Source organism: Mustelus asterias, chromosome 28, assembly GCF_964213995.1.
Source record: "Mustelus asterias chromosome 28, sMusAst1.hap1.1, whole genome shotgun sequence".
NCBI classification, from domain to species: domain Eukaryota; kingdom Metazoa; phylum Chordata; class Chondrichthyes; order Carcharhiniformes; family Triakidae; genus Mustelus; species Mustelus asterias.
The window spans coordinates 25,541,375-25,554,052 of NC_135828.1; the positions used below are offsets into that span (position 1 = coordinate 25,541,375).

The window sequence follows — 12,678 nt, forward strand, 5'->3', positions numbered from 1 at the left end:
GGGTAAAATGCTCTGTCAGAGAGTCGGTGCAGACTCGATGGGTGGAATGGCCTCCTTCTGCACTGCAGGAACTCTATAATTCTATAATGCCTCATGTGGCACTTTTATCCAGTTAGCCATCAGCTTAGATCTCCACATTTTCCCTCATGTGAAAGGTAGGTCATGCCCTTGACTAACCCCAACATTAAGACAAGAAAGAAACACAGGTGAACTGACTGTTCATATAGTTGCTGTTGTGGGATCTTGCTTTACGGAATCATCCGTTCTGATTGCCTGAGTAATAACAGCGGCTGCACTTCAAAAACAAATTTCCTGGTTGCGATCGCCTTTTTGTTTTGTTTTTAATTAATTTGTAGGACATAATGCTGGCCAGCATTTATTGCCCATCCCTAGTTGCCCAAAGGGCAGTTGAGAGTCAACCACATTGCTGTGGCTCTGGAGTCACATAACAAAGAACAAAGAAAATTACAGCACAGGAACAGGCCCTTCAGCCCTCCAAGCCTGCACCGACCATGCTGCCCGACTGAACTAAAAGCCTTCTGGGGGCCACATTCCAATCCTATTCATGTATATGTAGACCAGGCCAGGTAAGGATGGCAGATTTCCTTCCCTAAAGGAATTTCGTGAACCAGATGGGTTTTACCAACAACTGAGAATTGTTTCATTGTGGATTCTTAATTTCAGATTTTTTTGTCATTGAATTCAAATTCCACCATCTGCCGTGACAGGATTCGAATCCAGGACCACAGATATTAGGTGAGTGTCTGGATTAAGAGTCTGATGATAATACCACGAGGCCATCGGTCCCCTGTGTCCTGAGAACATAATAAAGAGCAAGATACACTTTTTAAAGTAAAGTTTATTTATTAGTCACAAGGAAGGCTTACATTAACACTGAAATTAAGTTACTGTGAAATTCCCCTAGTCGCCACAGTCTGGAGTCTGTTTGGGTCAGTGTACCTAACCAGCACGTCTTTCAGAACGTGGGAGGAAACTGGAGCACCCGGAGGAAACCCACGCTGACACTGGGAGAATGTGAAAACTCCACACAGACAGTGACCCAAGCCGGGAATTGAACCCGGGTCCCTGGTGCCGTGAAGTAGCAGTGCTAACCACTGTGTTACCATGCTGCCCCCTTCTTTTTCCTTCTTTCAAAAGTGAATTTGCCAAAATTTGAATTACAAAATATCAGAGAGTAGCAGCAGAGAAACTCTTGTGCCTGTGTGTTGTTTTCTGTACTCGTGGTTCTATTGTAGACTTCCTGTTACTTGATGGAAACATGACTGCAGAATTGAGATCTCAGACAAAACTCATTACCTAAAAAATGATTTTAGGTAAAGGATTATCAATATGATCAATTGTGCTTCCTTTTTAATTATTCTCTGCCAGAGGGAGGTGCAGAAAATAATGAAATCTATGTTCTTTGTGGCATTAGTAGATATTCACAAAATGCAAAGTTAGCACGAGTAGTGGGTGGCATGGCAGTACAGTGGTTAGCTCTGCTGCCTCACAGCGCCAGGGACCCGGGTTCGATTTCGGCCTCAATTCACTGTCTGTGTGGAGTTTGTACTTTCTCCCTGTGTCTGCGTGGGTTTCCTCCAGGTGATCCGGTTTCCTCCCACAGTCCAACGATGTGTAGATTAGGGGGATTGGCCATGCTAAACTGCCCCTCAGTATCCAAAGATGTGCGGGTTAGGTGGATTGGCCATGCTAAATGCACAGGTTTACGAGGATGTGGGGATGGGCCTTGGTAAGATGCTCTTTCAGAGAGTTGGTGCAGACTCAATGGGCCAAGTGGCATCCTTCTACACTGGGGATTCAATGGATTCTATGAGTCCCAGTAGGTCTGTAGAAGAGAGAACAGGACACCAGCACTAAAGGGGGGGTGGGGGAGGGGGGGAGGCAGGAGGAGGGGGGGGAGGCAGGGGGGGAGGGGTGCGGTGCACAGCCTTAGCGAACTCGCTCTTCTACAAAAGGTCAATGAGGTAACAATAGAGGACTGTGAAGCGATATTCAGGGATGAATTTCCAAACTTGCTCCAAGGATTGGGAATGCTCAACATCGCAGCAGAAATCAGGACAGAGCTCAAGAGGAGGAAGCCACCACAGGAGTAGCTGATCTGTTGGAAGAGGTCTCAGATCTTAAGGCAAGTGGATCGTGACTCCACTGCCAATGCGTCTGAACTCTTTGCTGTCGCTGTTGATGAAGATCAGCAAGGGTTGGATTTGTCTACTTATCCCACTGAGACCACCGATGTCATCAATCAACAGGGGCGGCACGGTAGCACAGTGGTTAGCACTGCTGCTTCACAGCTCCAGGGTCCTGGGTTCGATTCCCGGCTCGGGTCACTGTCTGTGTGGAGTTTGCACATTCTCCTCGTGTCTGCGTGGGTTTCCTCCGGGTGCTCCGGTTTCCTCCCACAGTCCAAAGATGTGCAGGTTAGGTTGATTGGCCAGGTTAAAAATTGCCCCTTAGAGTCCTGAGATGCGCAGGTTAGAGGGATTAGTGGGTAAATATGTGGGGGTAGGGCCTGGGTGGGATTGTGGTTGGTGCAGACTCGATGGGCCGAATGGCCTCCTTCTGCACTGTAGGGTTTCTATGATTTCTATAACAATTACAAGCAGAAGCCCAGCAAGGGAGAATGAAATCTTTAGCTCCAGCTTGGATCAAACAAATGGTAATATTCAGGATTCATTAATTAATAAAAACCTAAACTTCATCTTTTATCTCACCAGAAAGATCCAAACTTACAGACCGACAGCTGGAGAGAACGGTGCAGGAACATCCGACATGTAACAAGACCTGACCAACATTCAGGCTTGGGCTGATGAGAGACAAGTAACAGTCAGCATTGTGACGCGGTTGCTTTGTCATGTGACCCCGGCAATGGCGTACCCTATGACCCAGTCTGTGGCTCAGGTGCTTTTGGCGGTGGAACCTCCTGACATCACCGTGCAGCCCGGGGAAAGGGAGAAAATTCTCCCAACCTGGAGTGGCAGGGCCTCAGCAGCTCTCCGACTACACTCTGGCTGTCCGCAAATCCAGGGTGGTTGGGCCAAAGATGCCCTCAGTCTACGTTTTGTTTTAGTCATTCGTGGGACAGGGACATTGCTCGCTGGCCAGCGTCTATTGCCCATCCCTTTTTGGCCTTGAACTGAATAACTTGCTAGGCCATGAGCGGCACTGTGGCACAGTAATCAGCACTGCTGCCTCACGGCACCAGGGACCTGGATTCAATTCCGGCCTCGGGTCACTGTCTGTGCTGAGTTTGCACATTCTCCCCGTGTCTGCGTGGGTTTCCTCCGGTGCTCCAGTTTCCTCCCACAGTCTGAAGATGTGCGGGTTAGGTTGATTTGCCCTGTTACATTGAGCCTAGTGTCAGGGAGATTAGCAGGGTATAGAACATAGAACAGTACAGCACAGAACAGGCCCTTCGGCCCACGATGTTGTGCCGAGCTTTATCTGAAACCAAGATCAAGCTATCCCACTCCCTATCATCCTGGTGTGCTCCATGTGCCTATCCAATAACCAAATTATGTGAGGTTACGGGAATAGGGCCTGGGTGGGATTATGGTTGGTGCAGACTTGATGGGCCGAATGGCCTCCTTCTGCACTGTAGGGATTCTACGATTTCAGAAGGCAGTTGAGAGTCAACCATATTGCTGTGGCTCTGCAGTCACATGTAGGTCAGACCAGGTAAGGACGGCAAGTTTCCTTCCCTAAAGTGAACCGGATGGGTTGTTCCAACAATGGTTTCATGGTCACCGGCAGATTCTTAATTCCAGATTTTTTTAATGGAATTCAAATTCCACCATCTGCTGTGACGAGATTTGAACCCGGTTCCCCAGAACATTAGCTGAGTTTCTGGATGAATAGTCTAGCAATAATACCACTGGGCCAACGCGTCGCCGCTGGGTGGACTCACAGCAGAAGCGAGGTGTACCAGCTGAAGGAGAATATGTGATAGGAACTGCGGCTACAAAGTCTGGTGATAAATTCAAAGTTGATGGTGTCAGCAGTGAGTAAGTTTCATTGTCACATTTAAATACTTGAAGGAGCGACAAAGCGACACCGACCAAATGTCCAATCAGGAGATCTTGTTTCTTGCACAGTTTGTTGTGGCCAATAGCGATACGGAACCAGAGCTTCTTTGCATTGGCCACTGTGGCTGGTCCAGTGGGATGGGAGTGATTGGATGGGATGGATTATTATTTCAAGTTTGGGTGAGTATTACACGCAAGCTGCTTTTTCCACACTGCGAAGCCTTGAAGAATTGTGGAGAATTGTACCCCGTTGAGATAGATAGTGATCGGGATGAATGGACGGATAGCGGCAAAATTCAGAACAATGAAGCATACTTCACTGGTCGCTAATGTGCAGAGAGCTGTGGGAACATGACCACAGGGAACTAGTCCTCAAAAAACTGCCCAAAAATGTGCCACCAATCGAAGACACTTTTGATTCAGCAAGAGCATCTGGAAGTTGAACAAATGGTCTTCAACTGCTCATCCATGGAATCCCTACGGTGCAGAAGAGGCCATTCAGCCCATTGTGTCTGCACCGACTCTCCAACAGAGCATCTTACTCAGGCCCACCCTCACTCTATCGCCACAACCTCACCTATTTACCCCACTAATTCCCCTAACCTACACATCTTTGGACACTAAGGGGCAATTTAGCATGACCAATCCACCTAACCTACACATCTTTGGACACTAAGGAACAATTTACCATGGTCAATCCACCTAACCTGTACATCTTTCGACACTAAGGGGCAAATTAGCATGGCTAATTCACCTAACCTGCACATCTTTGGACACTAAGGGGCAATTTAGCATGGCCAATCCACCAAATCCGCACATCTTTGGACTCATTGAAGAGACAAGCAATGCTACATGAAAAACAGCCTGGATTATAAAACAGTTTGTCTGAAGACTTTTTAAATAAATAAACGTATTGGTTACTGGAAACTAAAGCATCCACACCACACAAATGCCAGGCAATGATCTTCTCTAACCAGAGAGAATCGAACCACCTCCCTTTTATGTTCAACAACATAACCATCACTGAATTCCCCACTGTCAACATTCTGGTGATTCGCATTGATCAGGAACTGAACGAGTCAACATCTATATAAATACTATGTTACAGGAAGAAGTGAGAGGTTGAGAATTTGGTGGCGATCGCCTCATCTCTTACCTCCCCAAACCTTGCCCACCATCTCCAAAGCACAGGTCAGGAGTGTGATGGAATACTCCCCACTTGCCTGGATGGGTGCAGCTCCAACAACACTCAAGAAGCTCAACACCATCCAGGACAAAGCAGCCCCGCTTGATTGGCACCACATCTACAAACATTCATTCCCTCCATCACCGCGCACAATGGCGGCCGTGTGTACCGTCTACAAGATGCACTGCAGAAACTCACCAAGGCTTCTTCAAGAGTACCTTCCTTTAGAACTGAGGCAAAGAGAAATTTCTTTACCCAGAGGGTGGTGCATGTGTGGAATTCACTACCGCAGAAAGTAGTTGAGGCCAAAATGTTGTCTAATTTCAAGAAGAAATTAGATATAGCTCTTGGGGGCTAAAGGGATCAAGGGATATGGAGGGAGGGGGGATCAGGATATTGAATTTGATGATCAGCCGTGATCAAAATGAATGGTGGAGCAGGCTCGAAGGGCCGAATGGGTTACTACTGCTTCTCGTTTCCATGTTTCCAACATGCGACCTCTACCATCTAGAAGGACAAGGGCAGCAGACACATGGGAACGCCACCACCTGCAAACTACACCCCCGCCCCCCCCCCCCCCCCCCCCCCCGCCTCCCACCAGTCCACTCACCATCCTGACTTGGAAATATATCGCCGTTCCTTCACCGTCACTGGGTAACGATCTTGGAACTCCATTCCCAAACAGCACTGGGGGAGCACCTAAACCAGATGGAGTGCAGCGGTTCAAGAAGGCAGCTCACCACCACCTCCTCAGGGGTAACTAGGCATGAGGCAATAAATGCTAGCCCCAGCCAGAGACACTCACATCCCATGAACGATCAGGTCGACAACTTAGCATGGCCAAATCCACCTAACCCACATATCATCGGACTGTAGGAGTGTGGGAATTTCTTTGTATATCAGAAGTCATAATAAGGAGATCCAATTAACCAAGGCACTTGATGAAGTGTGTTAAATCAATAGACCTAGCAGATGTTCTCAATGTAAGAAAGTGACCTCGATGAAGGCTTGTGTGTGTAGTCAGTCTTGCTGGTTACTGTGGTTTTGCTCGCTTGGCGTGTAATTATGTTTTTGCATAACATAGATTTCAGTTCAGGTTATCAAATTGAGATTTTAATCATGGCATGAATGCTGCTTGGGATTTAAGTTAAGAACATCAGAAGGATTATAAATGTCTACTCACATTTATCTGTGTAACAATCATAAGGTGAGCAGGCCTCTTGACCAAGAAGAAAAATTGTAATGCTCAACATTAGGTTAGAATGTTACTTCCCGCTCACTCACAACACATTAATTTTAAAGTTTATTTATTAGTGTCACAAGTAGGCTGACATTAACACTGCAGTGAAGTTACTGTGAAAATCTCCTAGTTGCCACACTCCGGCGCCTGGTTGGGTACACTGAGGAAGAATTTAGCATGGTCAATGCACCCTAACCAGCACATCCTTCGGACTGTGGGAGGAAACCGGAGCACCCGGAGGAAACACACACACAGACACGGGGAGAACGTGCAGACTCTGCACAGACAGTGACCCAAGCTGGGAATCGAACTCAGGACTTTGGCACTGTGAGGCAGCAGTGCTAACCATTGTGCCACCATGCCACTGAGGGCATTTTCACGTGTTAATTGCCACTAGGGCAGCGAATATATCACGCAAACCAGCCTCCCATCCATTGACTGTCTACACTTCCCGCTGCCTCGGCAAAGCAGCCAGCATAATTAAGGACCCCACGCACCCCGGACATTCTCTCTTCCACCTTCTTTCATCGGGAAAAAGATACAAAAGGCTGAGGTCACGTACCAACCGACTCAAGAACAGCTTCTTCCCTGCTGCTGTCAGACCTTTGAATGAACCTACCTTGCATTAAGTTGATCTTTCTCTACACCCTAGCTATGACTGTAACACTACATTCTGCACTCTCTTGCTTCCTTCTCTATGAACGGTATGCTTTGGCTGTATAGAGCGCAAGAACCAATACTTTTCACTGTATCCCAATACATGTGACAATAATAAATCAAATCAAACCAAAACATGAAGGTGCAACCATTCTGCAACCCTGAAATGGGTCTCTCCATTCAAACATGTGACCCACACAGTGTGGGCTTCTGACTCCCATCGGAGACTGATGGCGGGATTGTGAAGCCCACTGGACAATCAGTGGTCTCAGCGAGCAGCAGAGATCAGTCAACTGAGTGGAAGTGATGAAAGCCAGCGTCCTCACATCTGTGCGGTTCCCTGCAGTGCTGGCCAGGCTATATTGCTACAGTGCCAATTGGGAGCAAGGACTAATCACTATAAAGCAAAATTGATAGTAATATTTTTACAGTCCGTAAAACTTATTCAGTGAAATTACGCAGAAATTATTTAAGACCCTAAAACGTTATTGATTACTGCGGAGGATCAGCTCAAAGTTATTCTAACACTAACCACATTGACTCAAAGAACAAAGAACAGTACAACACAGCAACAGGCCCTTCGGCCCACCAAGTCTGTGCCATCACAGATGCCTCTCTAATCTAATATTTTTTTTGCCTCTATGTGGTCCATATCCCTCTATTCGCTGCCTATCCATGTATTGATCCAGCTGCCTCTTGGACGTTGTTATAGAATCTGCTTCCACCACCTCCTCCGGCAGCGCGTTCCAGGCATTCACCACCCTCTGTGTGAAAAACCTGCCCCTTACATCCCTTTTAAACTTCCCCCCCTCTCACTCTCAACCTGTGCCCCCGAGTAATTGACCCTTCGACCCTGGGAAAAAGACTCTGACTATCCACTCTATCCAAGCCTGTCATAATCTTGGAAACCTCTATCAGGTCCCTTCCCATCCACCGACGCTCAAGTGAAAACAATTCAAGTTTCTTCAACCTTTCTTCATGGTCCATATCCTCCAAACCAGGCAACATCCTGGTAAATCTCTCCTGCACCCTTTCCAATGCATCAACATCCTTCCAGCTTTTCCTAACACTGAGTCTGCCCTTCCATTTCATTTCTTCCCTGTCTCTGTGTTATCAGATGCAGGCTAAAAACCAAACGGAAGCCAGGAGAAGATTAGGCTCGTAGGATTCACACAAGACGAGTGGGAGAAGGCCCATGTGGAGCATTAACATGGAACAGTTGGCCTGTGTCTGTGCAGTAGGTTCTCTGGCTTCCATATTAAGAAGGGTGGCTTTCAAGAGCTGGATGGGGCTTGGGGCAGGGGGTTTGAGCTTTATATGGACAACACAGATGTCCCATTCTGTTGCGGAGTACCCTACACATGATCCTCTTATGAACCTCGACCCTCTGATTGTTTCCCGCCTTGAGATCTCCTGCCTTTCAGTTAGGCAAGGAGGCTGCCGTAGCAGGAACAGTTGAGCTTGACCCCTGACCTTTGGGATGGGGCTACTCTGATCTCAGGTTTTGGAATTGTCCAGGGGAGGGGCCCCAACCCCATCAGCTGGGGGTCTTTGAATGACAGGGAGCTTGAAGTGGGGTAAACTAGGAGTGGCTGTAGGAAGACTATCCTGTCATTCCCAGACCATAAGAGAGGGGTCAGAAGGGAAAAAAATCAGTATTCTCATTTCCCTGTTTTACTGGTGTTTCATTGTAAAATATAGAAGACCATTTCAGACCATAGAATCATAAAATCCCTACAGTGCAGAAGGAGGCTATTTGGCCCATTGGGTCTGCACCAACACAGCATCGTACCTGATATGTGACAAATAACATTTGCACCAAAGAAATGCCATCTGTCCTTAACATTCAATGGTTTTGCCATTGCTGAAACCCCCACCATCAACACACTGGGGTTTGCAATGACCAGAAGTCTAATTGGACAGGTCATATCATTACTGTGGCTATAAGAGCCACAAGAGGAATTGTGCGGTGAGTAACTCACCTCCTGTCTCCCCGAATCCTGTCCATCATCTACGAGGCACAAGTCAGGAGTGTGATGGAATACTCTCCACTTGCCTGGATGAGTACGGCTCCCAACAACACTCAAGAAGCTCAACACCATCCTGGACAAAGCAGCCCCGCTTGATTGGCACCCCATCCACAAACATTCAGTCCCTCCCCCACCAACGCACAGTGGCAACACAGTGTGAGCCATTTACAAGATGCACCACAGTAACTTACCAAAACCCCTTCAACAGCACCTTCCAAACCCGCAACCTCTACCACCTAAAAGGACAAGGGCAGCAGAAGCACGGGAATGTCATCACCAGGAAGTTCCCCTCCAAGTCACAGACCACGCTGAGTCCGAACTATCTTGAAACCCCCTCCCTAACAGCACTGTGGGTGTATCTACACCACATGGACTGCAGCAGCTTAAAAAGGCAGCTCATCACCACCTCCTCAAAGGGGCAATTAGGGATTGAAAACAAATCCTGACCTTGCCAGTGATGTTCACACATTCCATGAAAGGCTTTTTTTTAAATGAAAGGTTTTAAAAGGATAGGAATGAGAAAGATTCATCCACATGTTGGAGGGACTAGAACGAGGGATCATATATCGAAGGCAGCCACTGATAAATTCAGTTAGGAATTCAGGAGAAACTTCCTTGTCCAGAGAGTGATCAGAATGTGAAACTTGCTACCAGAAGGAGTAAAGTTTATTTATTAGTGGGAGAACATGGGGGAGAACGTGCAGACTCTGCACAGACAGAGGCCCAAGCCGGGAATCGGAGCTGGGTCCCTGTGGCTGTGAGGCAGCAGTGCTAACCACTGCGTCACGTGCCATCCGTCCTTACCCGGTCTGGCCGACATGTGACTCCAGAGCCACAGCAATGTGGTGGACTCTCAACTGCCCTCTGTAAAGGCCTAGCAAGTCACTCAGTTATAGACATAGAGCCACAGAGGTGTACAGCATGGAAACAGGCCCTTCGGCCCAATTTGTCCATGCTGCCCCTTTTTTCTTAACCACTAAACTAGTCCCAATTGTCTGCATTTGACCCATATCCCTCGAAACCAATCTTATCCATGTAGCTGTCTAAACATTGCCCCTCTGGACCTTTTTATATCTCTCCCCTTAAACTTATGTCCTCTAGTTTTAGACTTCCCTACCTTTGGGAAAAGATGTTGACTATCTAACTGATCTATGCCCCTCATTATTTTATAGACCCCTAAGTCTCTCCTACCTTCCAGCGAAAAAAGTCCCAGTCTATCCAGCCACTCCTTGTAACTAAAACCATCAAGTCCTGGTAGCATCCTAGTAAATTTTTTCTGCACTCTTTCTAGTTTAATAATATCCTTTCTATAATTCTATACTGTTCAAGGACAACGGTGGTGGCACGGTGGAACAGTGGTTAGCACTGCTACCTCGCAGCTCCAGGGACCCGGGTTCAATTCCGGCCTTGGGTCACTGTCTGTGTGGAGTTTGCACATTCTCCCCGTGTCTGTGTGGGTTTCCTCCAGGTGCTCCGGTTTCCTCCCACAGTCCAAAGATGTGCAGGTTAGGTTGATTGGCCATGCTAAATTGCTCCTTAGTGTCCCGGGATGTGTAGGTTAGAGGGATTTGCAGGGTAAATATATGGGATTTTGGGGAATAGGGCCTGGGTGGGAGTGTGGTCAGTGCAGATTTGATGGGCTGAAAGGACTCCTTCTGCACTGTAGGGTTTCTATGATTCTATGAACTAAGGATGGGCAATAAGGGACGCCCATGTCCCACGAATTAATAAAAGGAAAGGACATCAAGGGGCTGCCTCCAAAGAGAAGGCTCTAAGTGGAGTTCATTTGTCCCATTTTATGTGTCTAATAATTGGGTGCCTTCACTGACAGTTCATGATGTATATATGTATGTATATATATATATATTAGCTGATAAAAGTCATTTCACTGATCGTAAACATGCACGCACACCACAATAGCATCAACAATTTGGTTTGCTATGAGATGACATCAGGCTAATGTTCTCCCCACATGCTGCTCACATATGGGGTCATTAATCCAAGATGCTGATTCCCACCAGATGTTTCAGTTGCGCCATTGGAGAAGTGGAATCTCCGTTCTCACCTGATTCTCCACAGGATAAATTCTGACAGTGGTCCAGAAACATGATGAAGATTAGAAGGGATGGCTGTCATTAGCTGGAGATATCGTTGATTCGGAAAAAAAAAGGAAGCCTGGAGCATAAAGAGGTGAGAAGATGAACAATATGTAGAAGGAGAAGGGAACAGGTTCTTGGCACAGTTAACGGTTTATAATTCAGATTCTCCCTGACAAAATAGGCAGTAGAACTTGCAACAGCGACTCAAGAAGCCAAAGAAATCATTAGAGCCAATGATACCCGATGAAATATGGTCACTATTGTTCTGTAGGCTAATACACGCACAGCAAGATCCCACAAACAGCAACATGATGCATGACCATCTTTTAACCGAGATAGGTAATTCCCTGAGAATGCAGCTCTTCCTCAGCTTTGCGCTGGAATTGTAACCTGGATTACGTGCTCAAGTCATGGAGTCGTAGAGATTTACAGCATGGAAACAGGCCCTTCGGCCCAACTTGTCCATGCCGCCCTTTTTTTTAACCACCAAGCTAATCGCAATTGCCCGTGTTTGGCCCATATCCCTCCATACCCATCTTACTCATCTAACTGTCTAATTGCTTTTTAAAAGACAAAATTGTACCCGCCTCCACTACTACCTCTGGCAGCTCGTTCCAGACACTCACCACCCTCGGAGTGAAAAAACTGCCCCTCTGGATCTTTTTGTATCTCTCCCCTCTCACCTTAATCTATGCCCTCTAGTTTTAGACTCCCCTACATTTGGGAAAAGATATTGACTATCCAGCTGATCTATGCCCCTCATTATTTTACAGACCTCTATAAGATCACGCTTAAGCCTCCTACTCTCCAGGGAAAAAAGTCGCAGTCTATACAGCCTCTCCTTATAACTCAAACCATCATGTCCCAGTAGCATCCTCGTAAATCTTTTCTGCACTCTTTGCAGTTGAATAATATATGGGAAATGTTTACAATGATCTATTTGGGAGTCATACCTTTAAGAATGAGGGGTTCATTGACAGTTCCAAGCTAATGAAGGAAGGGGACAAAAGAGGTTTTCTTTGTATGTCGAAGGTTAAACACAGATCAGCTGGATGCAGTGTAACAGTCATTATGCTAAACAAACTTGGCCGCAATTTTGCACCTGGCAAAATCCCAGGAGCTTCAATGTGATGAATGGCCAGTTAATCAGTGCTTGTGAGCGGGCGGGTAAGTGGAGCTGAGTCCACGGAAAGATCAGCCATGATCTTATTGAATGGTGGAGCAGGCTCGAGGGGCCAGATGGCCTACTCCTGCTCCTAGTTCTTATGTTCTTATTGGGTTGGATATGGCTGGAATATTGTGTGGAGCATCAGGAGAAATCTTTCACTTTGCAACAGACAAAACAGTGGCACAAGGACGGCACGGTGGCACAGTGGGGTTAGCACTGCTGCCTCACAGCACCAGGGACCCGGGTTCGTATCCC

The 12,678-nt window shown here is 47.0% G+C and overlaps 1 pseudogene; it reads left to right on the forward strand.

The window, feature by feature from the left end:
* Positions 1–2,886: 2,886 nt before the first annotated feature.
* On the forward strand, positions 2,887–4,486 carry LOC144480146 (exosome complex component RRP40 pseudogene; annotated as a pseudogene).
* The last annotated feature ends 8,192 nt before the right edge of the window (positions 4,487–12,678 follow it).